Source organism: Bos grunniens, chromosome 6 (genome assembly GCF_055505025.1).
Source record: "Bos grunniens cultivar Pamir isolate PY7600 chromosome 6, Bosgru_T2T1.0, whole genome shotgun sequence".
NCBI classification, from domain to species: Eukaryota; Metazoa; Chordata; class Mammalia; order Artiodactyla; family Bovidae; genus Bos; species Bos grunniens.
The window spans coordinates 74,760,995-74,779,124 of NC_141170.1; the positions used below are offsets into that span (position 1 = coordinate 74,760,995).

Below are 18,130 nucleotides of genomic sequence, written 5' to 3' on the forward strand. Positions count from 1 at the left end.
GGGGAGGGCCTCTGGCTCTGTGCCACCACTTATAAGGAGGCCAACTTAGACCAGGGAATGAAGTGTCAGCAACAGGGACTCCATATGCCTCTCATCCCTGCCCCTCCCCATTTGCTTTTCCTTCCCTTCCCATTGATCACATCTGTTTGGAGGCTTAGGAAAGAAAAGAAGTGTGGGCTATACCATTCCTCAGTATCTATTTTCAAGGTCAATTGTGGGGATCAATAATTGAACAGTGAGTTTTAAATATGAAGTGTCATATAAATGCTAAATAGACTTGTAATTGATGCAAACTCTAACATTTCAGATACCATAAGGTGGGTTGGGAATGAGTAGATATGACGGTTTATTCCATAAATATCATGACAAAGTAAAATGTTCATTTGTTCAACAAATATTTATTGAGTGCCTGACTGCCTTATAGGAGCCAAACTTTATGGTAGGTGCTAGAGATACAGAGCGAACAACCAAAGAAATGACAATAAACCTCCTCTCCACTCCTGCCCAAGGAACTTACATCCTGATGAAGAGAGACAGGCAATAGGCAAAAGAATAAGATACAGTGTCACAGAATGGTGTTAGGTGCTATGGAGAAAAAAAATAAAGCTGAGAGGGGCCTAAGGAATTGGGGAGAGGTGCAGTTTTAAATGAGGTGGACAAGAAAAGGCCACTTTGGGGCTATCATATTTTAATAATTAATTCCTACTAAGGAGTTTAGGTTTGCCAAATTAAAATCTATTTTGATCTAGGGTAAAGAGTGTCTTTTCTGTTATGTAGATATCCTTTCTAGAAATGCCATTATGGTTGCAGATAGGGTGTGTGTGTGTGTGTGTGTGATCTTTTATAGCTCCAGAGTCAAGATTTCTGTTTTCATCAACACTTCCAGTTTCCAGTAATGCTCTATTTTGTTCTGATTCTTCCCAGTTCTTTCAATCTTCTTTTCCTATCTGTCTCAATACTTCTCTTCTGTTTTCTAAGTTAGGTAGCCTCTTACGCCCAAAGTCACCCCTGTAATGTGTTCCTAGAAATTCAAATTCAGAGGCTTGAGAACTCAGGGATGAGCCCCAGGAGCCAGTGGTTGTGCATGAAATTGTGTAGAGTTGTGGTCAAGAGTCCAGGCTCTATTGTCGGCACTGAGATCTTGGGCAGGTTATTGCATCTTTCTGGGCTTCAGTTCCTCATCTGCAGAGTGAGGTTAATGATTCCTTGTTCAGAGATCTGTGGTGTGAATTAAATGCGAGGACACAAGGAAACTGGAAAGCACTGCCTGACCTGCAGAATGTTCAAGAAGTGTTGGGTGCTTACCTCCTGATTTTTTCCTCATTCTAAGTTTTGGAAGATAATTAGTATAGATTTTTATCTTAGAGCCAGGGTGGATCATGGAAATCATCTGGTTTAATGGTTCTCAAATTATTATTATTTTGGAATCAATAGAAGGAACTTTATTTTTTACAAATAACAGCTGGCATGGAACCTCCATACATAAAGAAGATAAATGGGATGAAGCTTGTTGAAATGAGAATACAAAATCTGGATCCTGCCTACTCAGCCTGGGCCACATGAGACCTCAACCTTCCCTTCTTTCCCCAAGATGGCCTTTAAACATTTCTGAGAAGCAGTAGGGTTTCTTAGGTCTTTTAGACCAGACAAAGCCATTTATCAGAAGGAGGCTCACTGTAATCTTCCCTTGAATGCTTTGCATCCTTCAATAGTCTCAGTCAATCTTGCTTCCTTTCTAGAATTTCAGGTGGGACTGACCTTTGGATTTGTCACCTACCTACTCCATCTAGTTCCCTTTCTGTGTTCTATGGAATTTTTTCCTTTCCAAGGTCACCAGGCTACCGACTTGGCAAACCCAATGGATTTTTCATACTGTTCTAGCTCTCTGCAGAATCTGCAATTGACCTCATCCTTTCTGAAACTCCATGACCCCGGGGCTTCCTGGATCCTTCAGTAAGGGTCTGAGGCATCTCAACAATGGTTCCTGAATGATAGCTTTGATTATGTCATTCGCTTTCTCACAAGTTCTTCATGGCTCCCTTTGCCTGTAGAATCCAGTACACAATCTGCAACCAGTATTCGAGGCCTTTTATGATCGTTTGATAGAAAAAGCTTCTTTTTTAACCTGACTTCCCTTTTTTAAACCTGGATTATTGCTTGAACCTGCTCTAGACCTCCCAAAATGTGTTTTGAAAGTTGAGACAGTTTACTTATCCCTGATGAAGGGAAAATAAGGGTAGAGTTATGGAAGATGAAAAAAGAGAAAGGACCGCTTTACCTGGACTTGGTAAGATAAGATTTAAAATGGTAGAGACGGCAAGAGCATAACATGTGCCCTGCAACGTGTTAAGTGTGAGCACCTGCTTTTGTCAACCCTCCTAGATGGAAATTATTTGAGATCAGAGACTAATATGTTATTAGAGCCCCTGTGGTACCCGAATCACAACACTGCTCCCCGTAATCCTCAACAAACAAATGCATGAAAGAAGAACTGGCAAATCAAATTTGAAGTCTAGTGAACTTAAAAATTTGCACATGTTCATATAGTCTGTTGATGAATAGAGTAAACCCTTTGAAAAATGAAAAGCAATATAGAAATGTTTTTATTATCTAATTCCCTGATGTGCTTTTTGTTTTACAAATGATGCAATTATACTATTACAAAGTATTTATGTTCATTAATAATTTTGTCAGAGGAAAGCCAGTGTCTTGTTGAAATTATTTTGTATACCTGGACTTTTTGCCATGGCTTTTCTAAAGGATGTTATATCAGGGTTTTTTTGTTTGTTTGTTTGTTTGTTTTGCCACATGTTGCTGCATCAGCAAGCACTCCACACTTGGTGGCTTGTAACACCAATATTTATTATTTCTCATAAGTCTATGAATTATCTCTGCACTTCTGGTCTGAGGCAGGCTCAGATGGTCTCAGCTGGGCTCACTTTTGTGTTTGGGTCAACTGGGGGCTGACAAGTCAGAGGATAACCTTGGCTCTGCTCTAAGTGGTCACAGTCTAGCCCAAGTGTGTTCTCTTGGTGAAGGCAGAAGAAAAAGAGAGAGAGGAGAAGTATGCAAGGGCCATTAGGCTCAGATCACACACCCACACTGTTATTTCCATCACATTCTATTGGCTAGAATGAAAGACAAGGCAGACAAGCTTCAATAAATGGAGGGGGCAGTATTCTCCCCCTTTTCAGTGGAAGAAGCTGCAGAGTCATACAGCAAAGGACGTGGATGCAGAGAGAGGCGGAGAGCTGGGGACATCCATCTTTGCAATCAGTCTGCCACAGGAGACCTACATGCTTCATCAGTTTTTCTTGAGATTAAGAAGGATAAGAAGGAAGATGCACATTACTCTAACATGAGGGACCACGAGTTTCTTTTTGCCTTGTTGATACTCAAGCTGCTACTTGAATTTGCTCAGAATATTACCACTCAATCTGCCCCTGAAGCTGATTTAATTCTTTAAAGGCTAATTCTATACTTTGTCCTTTTTATGCCCTCTTAGTATCTTATCTTCTAACACAGGAAATGATAGATCAGTTGATTTGTTGGCTTTGTGTCTCTAATGAGTAGAGAAAATAAAAGACATTGGGAAGTTCCTAGGAAGCAGATATGTAAAGCAATGAAAAGAGATAGCTTTTGGTTTGACTCTTTCTTGGCTGGTTTTCCAGAGGCAAAATCTAGATGAAAGTAGAGTGAAGTCTCAGGGGACATTTTTGGGTTTGGGAAAGATCTGATCAGGTGTGCAAAGGCATCTTGGGGGCAGGGAGTGAATAGAAGTGCTGATCTCGAGTATTGGAAGGCATGAGAAGGAAGGGACTGATCAATAGCTGTTTTTCAAGTGCGGAGCATAATTTGTGTCAGGCTGCTGAAATGAGTTAGTGCTTCGTAGTTAATGGCTGTGAGCACATTCTTTTTTTTGCTGCACTCTCCAAAATGTTTGCCATCCACAATCCTAAAAGGCTGTGAGTGACTCAGAGCCAATGTGAGTAATGCACTGGAGCTTCGTGAGCTGGGACCTCTTCTATTATGAAAACCTTTCCTTTGGACATCGTGTTTCTGTATTTACATCTCTGGCTTGGCTGCCTCTCAAATCATGTGGTACGCTTGCCATCTTGTTTGGACATTACTCTTCTTCAAGTTTGCTCTTTCATTGGAGGCTCTCCTGGTCCCTCCACTCAGGAAATATCATTCCCTTGCCATTCAAAGTGTGGTCCATGGACCACTAGCATTGATATCTCCTGGGAGCTGTGATTCAGCCCTACTGCATCAGAGTCTTCATTTGAACAACATCCCCAGGGGATCTGTGGGCACACCAAAGTTTGAGAAAGTCTGCATTATTCCATAGACATTGATTGTTGCCTCTGCTATTTCTGTTCCCTCAATGTTACCCTCCCCCAGGCTCTTTTCCCCCTTATCTTAACTCAGAAAATTATCACCTCCTTTTCACTAAACTCCACATGATTAGTGATGGTGTGATAAACTTCCGTGCCATGGACTGACATAAAGACCCATTAAAAGGTTTTCCTCCCATGGTTGCTTATTTGCTTGGTAATTGGAAACTGGTGGCTGTGAGGTCTTCTTTATAAAGTGGTATGAGCTGCAGGGTAGTCACCTGAAAATTAGATGTTTACTAAAGCAAAGCACACATCCTCTTAACTCGTGCTGTACCCTAATATTAATCAAGGCTTCCTGCCAGGAGAGCGAGTGCTCTGTATGATTAGAGAAATATGAAAGTATGAGCTAAGTTCAGTAGTGCCTGCCTGAATGAGTTACACCCATTCATTGAGTCTTTTCCATGAACTATGTGCCAAACCTGGAGCAAAGTGTTCTGTATTCGTACTATGATTTAATCAGCATATCAGCCCAATGGAGTATGATCCCCATTTTACTGATGTAAAGGTGCGGCTCAGGGAAGGGACATAATGGCCAAAAATTACACAACTGTTGAACTGCAGGATTTGAAAAAGCTCCATTCTTCAGTTCTCTGTGATTTCTCCAACCAGAACTTCCTTTCTTTGCTTCTAGAAAGATTTTTCCTCCAGGTTTACTAGACATGTATTTTTGAGAAGAGGCATTACACTAAGCTAACTCCTGATTTCATTCACACCTGGGCTCACCTATTTAGAGTCCCACATCCCCACTGTGTCTTCATTGTCTGTTTCCAAAGTGGCCTCCAGCAGGACCTCTGTTCCAGTACCTTCCAAAGACATGGTAACGCTCTCTCCTTTGAATTGTGCTGCCCACGGTCCTCTGGAAGTTTTACTTACTCTTGGAATTACCTGGCATTTTCTCTAACAAGGACGTTGCAGCCTTTACTCCCCTCTGTCCACTTTGCCCTGCCTGGCACTATGCCTGGCACATCACGAATAACACATATTTGTTCAGTGAATTGAATCTGAGCTGATTTCTCGCTGACAGGGACCTTGGGAGCGTCGGGACTCCGGGTGGAGGGAAGGTTGTTAGCAGAGAAGAATTTCTTTACACAGACTATTTCACACTTTTTGCCAAGGGCCGGCCCAGATTTCTCTTAAAATCCAGTTCACAAAGAACTGAAGCGGTGGCAATGTTGAACTTGGCCTCCTAGGAAGAGGAGGGCCACACCACGGCTTTTGCTCCTTAAAAATCTCAACGAGAAGAAAGAAAACATTTAAAACTTCCTCTTGGAAAGCGCTTTTGCCTTTGATTTTTCAGAATGTCTTCAAGTGATTTGGGTCTATTTTTAATACCCGTGAGACATGATGTTGTAAGGAGAGCTATATATAGGGGCCACATCCCCCTTCTTTTATTCATTGGCCTTAATCTTCCTGGGAGGAGAAGGAAATGCACATGATATTTCACCACCAAGTTGTGACGTTTGCCCTAATGGGCCCGGCTGCAAGGAAATTCATAAATACTGTGTCGGAAATAAAGATAATGAATGGATTCTTTTTGGAGAAAACGTGAAGTGGGAGATTATTTATGTTAAACCTCCCTTGTCTGCTGAAGACGGTTAGAGTGTTCCTCTTGTTTTCGTCAGGGTCCTCTGGGGACAGCAGGCAGCCTGTGTTACTAGGGTGAGCTTCAGCCTCTACCATTGGAATCCAGAAGAGCCGGACACTCAGCCAAAAATAACACACGGCATCAGAGCAACAGCTATAATTCTGGTTTATTATATACTTACCAGCTTTCTCCTTCTTTTTTTTTTTAAAAGAAGGCATTAAAGTGCTTGTTGAAAACAACAGTGTTCTGAGTGCCTACCAGACCAGACGGAGAGACTAGGTCTTCTGGCCACAGCCCTAAGCCCAGAGGGATCTGAGCTGGGGGGCTCTGCTGTCTTCTGCCTTCTTCAGGGCCTTTGCATTTCCCAGCACTGTCTGGATCCATCGTTTCCATTTGTTTTGGGTGAATCCCTACATCGTTGCTTCCCTGGTGTCTCAGTTGGTAAAGAATCCACCTGCCAAAGCAGGAGACCAGGGTTCAATCCCTGGATCTGGAAGATCCTCCAGAGAAAGAAATGGCAACCTACTCCAGTATTCTTGCCTGGTAAATCCCATACACAGACAAAACCTAGTGGGCTACAGTCTATGGGGTCACAAGAGTCTGACTGGACTTAGCAGCTAAACCACCACCACTACATTGCCATCATCTGGAGATATGTGGTTTTGTGGAGGCCGATTAAGAAGGGAAGCAGTTGGGAGAGTGGCTCCCAGGACAGGCTCTGGAATCACCCGCTTGGTCCTAGATGCCCGCCTTTAAGGCCATGAGAACTTTGGAAAGTTATTTTTTCATGCTTCAGTTTCCTCATTGGTCAAAACAAGATGATAATAATCTCATACAAAATTGTTTTAAAGATTGAAGCACAGGGCACATAGTAAACACTCAACATCCTTTGGCCTTGAAGTCTATCCTGGTAACAAAGGTGGGGCAAGGGCATCTTCTAGAGCAAGGACTTGATTCAAGTCCCAGCTTTGATATATTTACTATATTTTAACAGTCATCAATGGGGCAGTCTTGGCTTAATTTCTTTTTTTTTTCTTTTAAATTTATTTATTTTAATTGGAGGCTAATTATTTTACAATATTGTGGCGGCTTTCTAAATCCGTTCATGGTCTTGATTCCTGGTATTGTTCTGGGTAGGATGGTAGCCTTCATTTCAGAGAAGTGGCGTCTATATTAATTGTAGTACCTGTGTTTCTCGTGGGCTGCCCCTTGGGGAAGCGGTCTTCCCCTCACCTCTTCCTCTGCTATTCTGCAGGAAATAAGAGTGGCCCACAAATCTGCCTGAGAGATGGAACTATAGCTGGAAACACTGGAGGATTTCTTCTAATGGGGTAGAAGTCAAAAGGTCCTGATTAGCAGTCTTTCTGCCCAAGTCCAAGAATCATTCTCTACTCACTCCCTATACCTTCCAAAAGAAGCTGCATTTTAAAATCTCTTTGCTTGTGTGTGTTTCCTTCCCTCTGTGTTTCAGAGAGACAGCTCTCCAGAGGAGCATTTTTTGTTAAATGCCATTTCAAAGACTTAACATCTCTGCTGATCTCTAGTTGGCCAGCTTCTAAGGAGACCTTTGGGAAACACCTTGGGCATTCTTGAGTCAGAAGGATCCTTGTCCCCAAATTTCTCTGTTTACACAAATCATTGACTGGAATCTAGCAAGAGAGTTTGCCTGTGTGGGCATCAGTGTCTTGTGGGCATCCATGGATATTTGGATTTGGGAATGAATCTAAGAAAAAAAGGATTCATAGGTCAGAGTGCCATGAAGTCTGATTGTTGGTACTGTGGTCTCTCTTCCTGTAGAAATCTTTCAGAAACTACTTCATTTAAAAACATGATCACCAAAAACCTTAAGCCTAGGTTATGTACTGAAGTTTGGGGCAAGGTCTCCATGTTGCCCTTCACCAAGGACATGGAAACAGGAGTGGACCTCCTGGTGTTGAGCTAGGTTGACACAGGGGTTTGGGATGGATGCCTCCTGGGGCAGTGCCAGAATGCTCTTCTCCAGAGCTCAGATATTACTGTGACTGAGATGATTTGCTTACCTGGCTAACTCCCTCACAGGACAATGAGGGCAAGCCTCTGTGTTCTTCGCCTCTCATCTCTAATACCCAACACTGTTCCTAATGCATATTAGCATCTAGTTCATGACCTTAGAATCCATGAGTTATAAAATAATGTAAAAAGCCACTTTGCGTCTGTTTAGTTATGAAGAAAGACGTTTATCTTTATTTCTGTTACAAGACTGGATTTATCTCTGATGCCACTATAGAACTAAGAAAAACATTTAGATTTGAATTCTGATATTTGGTCTGTCTGTAAATTTATGGTTTGTTTGATGCCTCTAAGAGGCACATTTGAAATTTAAAATGAATTAACTGACTTATAGAATAGGTCTCCCTAACCCTATCCTTCTAAAACCTGAAAGTGTTAATCAAATGTGTGTTCTGTATCATGGTTGCTAGGTTAACATGTGCTCTACATCTGCAAATTAAAGTTTATTTGTTGTGGAACCTTAAAAAATTATGGCTGTTTAGACATAAGCTTGAAAGTATGAATTTAGCTCTTATTTTGTAGTTCCTGTCATAGTGCTTTCCTGAGGGGAAAAAAAAGAATAACATGCTTGTCACGAGTGGCCTTACTCTAAATTGCATTGTTTTTTGGGGGATTTTAAGCCAGATATGTTACTTTAACTAGGTTTTCCTGGTTTAATTTATTTTAGTTGGTAAAGATTATTCATCACTCATTTAACTCCAAGTTTATCTATTGATTCTTTTCTCTTCATTTGGTATTTTCTGACATTTTGTGGCACTCCATATTGATTTATACAAAATCAGTCATCTAAATGTCCAGAGGAGGCGTCATTCACTTGTCATCAGCTGTTTTTCTGAGCTAATAAGTGGAATAGTCATGTATGTTGAGATTGTTGGGTGATTTAAAGGCGGGAGTCCTGCCTGTGACGCCTGCTGGATCATGCTTATAAAAATCTTTCCAGAATCTGGAAAGTGCAGTTCTCCAGAGGTAGCACTAGTCAGTTTCTTCATAGGGGGCTCAATTCTTCCCTGCAACATCGATCAGTTATTCTGTTCCTTAGTGACTCTAAACCTACGCTCTAACCTAAGAAAAAATAAACAAAGCTTGCTATGCAAATTGACCTTGCTATGCAAATTGATTCAGGATAAGCCTCTTCTTGTTTCCTAAATTTAATGAATCAACTTTGATAAAATGCAGATGGAGTCTGTCCATCTGGAGTGGAGCCTGAGGTTCTGCATTTTCAACAAGCTCCTAGGTGATTCTGGTTTGTACACTTTGAGTAACCAGTCTTTAAGTAAGTGTTAGTCACTCAGTTATGCCCAACTCTTTGCGACCCCATGGACTGCAGCCCACCAGGCTCCTCTGTCCATGAGATTTTCCAGGCAAGAATACTAGAGTGGGTTGCCATTTCCTTCTCCAGGGGTCTTCCCAACCCAGGGATCAAACCTGGGTCTCCCGCACTGCAGGTAGATTCTTTACCAACTGAGCTACAAGGGAAGCCCAGTCCTTAACCCACTTACTAACCAAATTCTCATTCTTATTTCTTCCTATTGTGAAGTTATTGAACTGTATCTGAAGTTCCTCTGGCATGAGGATGTTAGTATTAGGAGTAAGTGAAGAGGGAAGAGGTGTGCCCCCACTCCCCTTCTCCCACTAGCTTACATTTTATAAAGGCAATGAGAAGCTAGGTGTATGTTACAAATCTGTAACCCAACTGGATAGTTTTTAATAATCTTCACAGAATCTGGTGGCTAGTAAAGTCAATTTTCATGAGCCTTTGAGTGTATATTTCTTAAAATTACTCACTTCCTCTGTTTTAAGCCTTTCTCCTCAAGTTCCTCTGTGCACTCTGCACCCCCAACCCTCACCCCATCATGATTTCTTGCCTGGTTGCAAAGAGTGTTACTCTCTAAGCTGAACTGAAAAGTGACTTGTGACAAAGCGTTAGGAGATAAAGCTTTAGGTGACCCCCTCCTAGGAATATGTGTAATTTCATAGACAATGACATAAAAGTTTTTTAAATCAAGAGATATGTCTGGTTAAAATTTAACTCCAAGGTAGTCTACTGGTGGGGGGGGATGGGGAGGAAGAGGAAATGATATTTCCAGCCTACCATATAGCCCATTTCTCATTCATTCATCCTACTCATAAGATCTACCTTCCCACTCTACTCATGAGTCCATTGGTTATTACTTCTGGGGGCTTATGACTTTCATATAGTTTTTAAAGTAATCTCTTTTAAGGAAGTGTTCTGTAATTCATCTCTGCTGTGCGTACCATTTGCTAAGGCAACTCTCTGTCTCTGAGCTCTCTGGATGTTCAGGATCTCACCAAGTCAGGAACAGTATGTAAACATACTGGAAGGGGAAATATTATTTTTATATTGAATTGGGAAGGATGATGTATGGAATGTCTTCACCTGGTCAGCCTTAGATTTGATTCTTCTGGAATCAGTGACAGATTCATATGTGGAGAAAAATTGAGGTTCTCATCTGTATGTTGTTTTTCATTACATTATTTCGCTTCGGGCTCAAACGTATCAACGTAATTCAGACACTGTGGATGAAATCATCTGATTTCCATCAATAAATGTCTACTAAATCCTTTCGATTATAGGCAGTTGGTATTATTACACAGTTATAGGAAGACATGGGAATGCTATGCAGTAATTAATTGGAGTCTACATGGCTCAGATTTATACAGTGTTTGATGTTTATAGTCAGAGCCATGCTGTTTCTCGCTTATGTGATATAAGTAGATTTAGGTATTGAAATGGATTCTGTTTCTTGGTTTGTATATTCGTTGGAGTCTGTTACTTTCTATCTCTGCTCATTAGAAGTCAATTAAGAAAAGGTCTTTTCTGGCTTACCTTTTTTAAAATCATGAAAACGCTTACTCCATATGATTGAAAATGGTTGTTGACTGATTAATCACATAAGTTGATTAAGTTGGGGGATCATAAATCATGCACCTACACAAAAATTTGACTTTTGCTTAAAATCCATAAATGCACATTTATTCATCAGTGTTTTGCTGTTAAGCCAAGAACTTTTATCTATGTAGGGGGTTCAGAGGGTTGAATTCTGGAGCTTTTTTTGTGTAAATTGTGTCCCTGGAGAAACCTCTCAGATTCCAGGTTCAATTTTTTTAAAATGAATTAAGAATTTTAAGGCAGTGACCAAGTAACCTGAGTAGAATCTATGCGGATCCTGCCCCCACAACAGTAAAATTTTTAAAGCAGCTTTTCTTTATTGGGTCTTTCCAGAGCATTTGACTAGCTTCATGAGAGCAACAACTCCCTTTCCATGGAACTCATATTTTATAGCTCTACTACTTAATTACAACCTGTATAAATAGGATTGGGAACAAACACAAATGAATCTTGGTAAGCATACAACTCGGCCACAGGAGAGCCAAAGTAAGTTGGTGCACAAGAGAATATTCTCCTAGCCATGGTGTTTTATTGTCCACAGTCCTGTGGGTATCTCTGCAGTTCAGCTTAGATGTTTTATGAGGGAATGATCAGCATTAATTATTCCAGTGAAACAGTGAACTGAAAACCAATGTTCTATTTTTTTTCCTTTCCAAAATAAGACTACATTACCAAAGTTCATCCTTTTCAGATTTATCGCTCTTATCACACATGTTCTGTTTGTTTGTATTTGTTTTGTTTTTTGAGAGTTAATACACAGTCACCTCTGGTTTGTGGACTTGATATAGTTTTTTGTGAAGAAAATTTCTAAACGTAAACACCTTATTATCAGCTTCTAAAAAGAAGAGAGAGTAAAAACAGAAGTAAAAGTTTATGGGAAAATGTCTTGGAAAATTTCATTGAGAATGGATTTAAAGTGAGAATGTATAATAAAATGGATGGCAGGAATTCATAAAAATTCTAGCCCAGGTGTTAAGTGAAGGAGTGTATGAAATCCTGTTGGGGGGTGACAGACCATCAGTTTTCTTCCACACCTGGGAAGTACTTAGCTTTGTACTTATTTTCATCAACATCCCTCTACTCTCCCCACCACAGATTTTCTTTTATTTTCTTCTCTAGATTAGATTAGATTAGATGTTTGTATCCCATAGAGCAGGTTAGAGTGCCAGATTCTGACATAATAGAATTCTGTGGGAAGGCATGGCTTAAGTTAATTGGAAAACTTTTGTTTTTTCCAGTCCTTTGATTCTTAACATGAAGTATCAACCCATACTTATTCTAGACGATAAGGAATTTTCCTTTAAATCAAGGGAGGACTGATTGATGCATTTTATATAGATGTTAAGTTTTTAATATAACTTTTCCTCAAGGAAAATGTTACAAATTCTAAAACTCTTTCTTTTCAGTCTGTATAGTCTTAATAAGCTGCTTATTCTGAGGAAGAAGTAGTGGCTTGCTAGCAATCCTTGGCTTGTAGATGCATCACCTCAGTCTCTGCCTCCAGTTTCGCGTGGTGTTCTATTTGTGTGCATTTGTCTTCGTGTCCACATTTTCCTCTTTTCATAAGAAAGCCAATCAGGTTGGATTAAGACCCACCTGAATCAGTTTGTTTTAGCTTGATTACCTATACAAAGACCCCACATCCAAATAAGATCTCATTTTGAGGTTCTAGGAGTAGGATTCCATCCTATCTTTCTGAAAGGACACAATTCAACTCATAATACGGGGCATAGCTTTTAGCATTTGCATAAAGACTCTCCCAGTGGTGTCCCAAAGCAGGTTAGAATTTGTGTCTTGAAATGTCAGCATTGCAATTTGGCCAATGTGTAAGCCATGTCTTCCTTATACCTTATTTTCATAGTCAAAACTTACTTTAATGAAAATATTTACAACAATATGAATTCTTTTATGATTGCTTGATTTTAGAATCATGAATAAAAGCTATGCTATTTAATAAGCTCCCATATTCCTGTATGTTCTTATTATGTTTACATTTTGAAGACGTGTACTTTATTTTATCAGTATTGAATTCATACCAAGCTACATTTAGTATTTGAGGCTTCATTTTGCTTTCATTAATTTCCTTGCTAAATGATAAGTGGCATTAAAGTCACGCTATTCTGAGTTAGCTTTCTGAGACAGAGTGACGCTGCATTATTGAACACTTTTACCCTTTCTTTTTAAAATTCATGTTTCTGTATCATCTATGGAAATTGTCACACTTAATGCTACTATCTTACGAGCAGGAAAAACCCAGGCTGCAAAAGGAGGAGGAAATATTGGATTCCATGGGGTGTGGGTAGAAGATACTGGCTTGTAATGGAATTTACTTAAAATAATATTGCAAACTTACTTGATGCATGTGATAATACTCTAGAGAGAATATTTAATTTTATTCTTGTAATGACTCTATGGTAAGGGCAGGATGCATTGGTTAGGGTAGGCTAGGTTATGCTATGGGGACAAACAACGCCGGAAGTTTATTTCTTGTTCCCGTAATGCCTGTTGTTGGTCCAGGTGACTCTCCAGGACAAGTGCCCTTCGCAAGTTGACTCAGCATTCTATCTAGTCTTCTCTGATGTTAAGGAACATCTTATCAACATACGCAGTCCCTGCAGTAGGGGAAGAATTGGCTGGAAGCCGAAGGCTGATGATTAAGCTCTCCCTTGGGAAGTGACACCCATCACTTTTCTTACATGTTATTGGCCAAAACATGACATGTAGTTTGACTGACTTTAGGGGGTTTAAGGAAATGCAGTCTTGCTGTGTGCCTGGGACAAACGGGAATTAGATATGGATAAACAATAGTAAGCTTGAGATAATAATACCTCTCTTTTTTTTTTTAATTTTTATTTTATTTTTAAACTTTACAAATTGTATTAGTTTTGCCAAATATCAAAATGAATCCTCCTCTCTTTTACAGACATGGAAACTAGAGTTCAGAAGTGTTAGGTGACCTGCCCAGGGATATAGAGCCAGGTAATAATGGGGCTGCTCCTCACACCTTGATCTGACTCCAAAGAATATGCTCAACCACTTGTATCCCACCTTCCACAAGAACTAATTCAATTACCCTGAAATTAACATACCCTGATGTGACCAACCTAGATAGCATATTCAAAAGCAGAGACATTACTTTGCCAACAAAGGTTCGTCTAGTCAAGGCTATGGTTTTTCCTGTGGTCATGTATGGATGTGAGAGTTGGACTGTGAAGAAGGCTGAGCGCCGAAGAATGGATGCTTTTGAGCTGTGGTGTTGGAGAAGACTCTTGAGAGTCCCTTGGACTGCAAGGAGATCCAACCAGTCCATTCTGAAGGAGATTAGCCCTGGGATTTCTTTGGAAGGAATGATGCTAAAGCTGAAACTCCAGTACTTTGGCCCCCTCATGTGAAGAGTTGACTCATTGGAAAAGACTCTGATGCTGGGAGGGATTGGGGGCAGGAGGAGAAGGGGACGACAGAGGACGAGATGGCTGGATGGCATCACTGACTGGATGGACGTGAGTCTGGGTGAACTCTGGGAGTTGGTGATGGACAGGGAGGCCTGGTGTGCTGCGATTCATGGGGTCACAAAGAGTCGGACACTACTGAGCGACTGATCTGATCTGATCTGATGTGATTCAAATGATAAAACTGATTGCCCCTAGTTTTCCTTATGGAGTCCTGTTGATGGAATTTGGAGGAAAAGAGGGAAGAGCTAGGTGATCTGTGAGACTGCCATTGAGTCTAGTCTTTGGGGAAAATTTCTGGACCTTTTCTCCTCTGGCTGTTCTCTCTTACCTTTCAGGGTAGACCTCCGAAGAAGCACCCACATATTCTTAATAAATGAGAGGAGCTGAGCAAGTAAAGGTCTTGCTTTTGTCTGTTTTGTTAGAGGTGAAGTGGAAGGTATTAGATCAGATCAGATCAGTCACTCAGTCATGTCCAACTCTTTGCAACCCCATGAATCGCAGCACACCAGGCCTCCCTGTCCATCACCAACTCCCAGAGTTCACCCAGACTCACGTCCATCCAGTCAGTGATGCCATCCAGCCATCTCATCCTCTGTCCTCCCCTTCTCCTCCTGCCCCCAATCCCTCCCAGCATCAGAGTCTTTTCCAGTGAGTCAACTCTTCGCATGAGGTGGCCAAAGTACTGGAGTTTCAGCTTTAGCATCATTCCTTCCAAAGAAATCCCAGGGCTGATCTCCTTCAGAATGGACTGGTTGGATCTCCTTGCAGTCCAAGGGACTCTCAAGAGTCTTCTCCAACACCACAGCTCAAAAGCATCCATTCTTCGGCGCTCAGCCTTCTTCATAGTCCAACTCTCACATCCATACATGACCACAGGAAAAACCATAGCCTTGACTAGACGAACCTTTGTTGGCAAAGTAATGTCTCTGCTTTTGAATATGCTATCTAGGTTGGTCATAACTTTCCTTCCAAGGAGTAAGCGTCTTTTAATTTCATGGCTGCAGTCACCATCTGTAATGATTTTGGAGCCCAGAAAAATAAAGTCTGACACTGTTTCCAGTGTTTCCCCATCTATTTCCCATGAAGTGGTGGGACCAGATGCCATGATCTTCGTTTTCTGAATGTTGAGCTTTAAGCCAACTTTTTCACTCTCCATTTTCACTTTCATCAAGAGGCTTTTTAATTCTTCTTCACTTTCTGCCATAAGGGTGATGTCATCTGCATATGTGAGGTGATTGATATTTCTCCTGGCAATCTTGATTCCAGCTTGTGTTTCTTCCAGTCCAGCGTTTCTCATGATGAACTCTGCATAGAAGTTAAATAAACAGGGTGACAATATACAGCCTTGACGAAATCCTTTTCCTATTTGGAACCAGTCTGTTGTTCCATGTCCAGTTCTAACTGTTGCTTCCTGACCTGCATACAAATTTCTCAAGAGGCAGATCAGGTGATCTGGTATTCCCATCTCTTTCAGAATTTTCCACAGTTTATTGTGATCCGCACAGTCAAAGGCTTTGGCATAGTCAATAAAGCAGAAATAGATGTTTTTCTGGAACTCTCTTGCTTTTTCTATGATCCAGTGGATGTTGGCAATTTGATCTCTGGTTCCTCTGCCTTTTCTAAAACCAGCTTGAACATCAGAAAGTTCACGGTTCACATATTGCTGAAGCCTGGCTTGGAGAATTTTGAGCATTACTTTACTAGCGTGTGAGATGAGTGCAATTGTGTGGTAGTTTGAGCATTCTTTGACATTGCCTTTCTTTGGGATTGGGATGAAAACTGACCTTTTCCAATCCTGTGGCCACTGCTGAGTTTTCCAAATTTGCTGGCATATTGAGTGCAGCACTGTCACAGCATCATCTTTCAGGATTTGGAATAGCTCAACTGGAATTCTGTCACCTCCAGTCTTGTAATTATTAAAAGAATAATGTACCGAGTCCAAGATCATACTGCTCACCACACAACAGTCCAGTAATCAAGAGATGAGTTGTTGGGACAAGGAATAACTACTATATTCTGAAAGCCAGCAGACTGAGGAGATGGTGGCCTCGTGCCCCAAAGAACCATCTTGCCTGAGTTAGAATTCAGGCTTCTTTTATGTTAAAAGGGGCGGGAGTAAAGTCAAACACCCCCCAATTCCCATCAGCCTCTAGAGGGGTATATAATATTAATTTCTTCCTCTCTCAGTCATCCACAGGTAGACCTGGTGAGGATGTTTCTTGTGAGCTAAACAAAGGTATTTTAGCTTAATGCTCATTACGGGAACCTGGGTTCCCAGAGATGGGCCATTATGTATAATTTAATCTTATAGGCAACATCCCTTTAGTGATTAACTTGTGATAGAATACAAAAGGTTCTTCCGTATTACAATAATAATGGCAAGTTAGGACTGTATATGGCAACTTATAGCCTATATAAATTGGCTATATATAATTGTTCATATATAATCTGAAGATGAGAGCAAAGCTCAGTGTACTAATTAACTGTGACACCATATCAGCGAGATGTGGTTGTCAAAATAGCCAGTGGGACCTGGGACTGCATCAGTGAAAGGGGCTGCCTAGCACAAAGCAGGGATGGAGAATGCAGGCCTCAGTAGCTGGGCTACCCCCTGGCCTATAACCAGGCAAACATCTTTGTCTCTCTTGGACTTTTCATCTGTAAATCAGCAGCAAAAGATGACATCATAGTATGCTCATAAAGGATGAATGATGTAAGGTTAATAAAACTTGCAGTACCGGGTATGGAGGTCTATGCTCAGTAAATGCTGGCTGCTGTTATAATTATGGTGGTGGTTAGCATGGGGATTTTAAAAATAAGGCATGTGATTGTTAGTCTGTATGTGCAATGGTAGATTATAGCAGGATATTGCAATCATTTCTGGAGTATTAGAATCACTACCACTAGAAACAGTCAAATATATATTTGAGGCTGACATCAAGGATGGAGAAGTTACTGAACCATATTCCATGGTTTGCATATTCCATGGAAGAAACCTGCAAGTTCTAATGTGAAGGAGACACTTCAGCAGAGGCTTAAGGGCATGGCTGCTACTGTCTTTAGATATCTGAAGGGTTGTCCTACAGAAAAGGTTTTAGTATTCTTTACAGAATGAAGTTCAGCCATGGAAGTACAATGAAGTACATCTAATGAAGTACAGCCATGGCAGGTGCAGGGAGAAGAATATCAACTCATTGTGGGACAAAACAGTCAACCATGGAACAAGATTGTCTTGGGAGGTAGTCAGTTTACCATCGTCGGTGGTGAGAAACTGTTCACATGGGTATTGGCAGGATCTTGGGGATTCAGGCATCAGCCAACTGATTAGTTTAGAGAAACTTTAAATGATACTCTGAGTTTTGTGACTGTAGTCCTGGGTCCTCAGTAGAATCATCCAGTGGGATTAAAAAATATGACAGGGTCTTAGGACCCATACTAGACCAGTTAAATCAGAATCCCTAGGGATAAGGCTCTTGTAACAGTATTTTCACAATCTTCCCGGTTGAGTCTATTGTGCAGTCATTTGATAACTACCGTTTTAATGGGAAAAAGTAGGTACTGTTGGCAGTAACACCAGCTGCCTATCTTAAAACTCTAGGTGATGAATTCTGAACAGCAGGAGACAGTATCATTCTGTGTGAGAAATAGTAACAAAACAGGGCAGAGTTGGGTTGGATTTGGCTTCACTGAGCCCCAAATATTGAGGAAAAGTGAAAGCGTTATTTGCTCAGTCGTG

At 40.9% G+C, this 18,130-nt stretch overlaps 1 protein-coding gene across 8 annotated transcripts in view; it reads left to right on the top strand.

The window, feature by feature from the left end:
• Positions 1 to 18,130, top strand: part of PPARGC1A (PPARG coactivator 1 alpha) — a 716,069-nt gene that overhangs the window by 369,030 nt on the left and 328,909 nt on the right. The gene's annotated exons all lie outside the window — the stretch shown is intronic.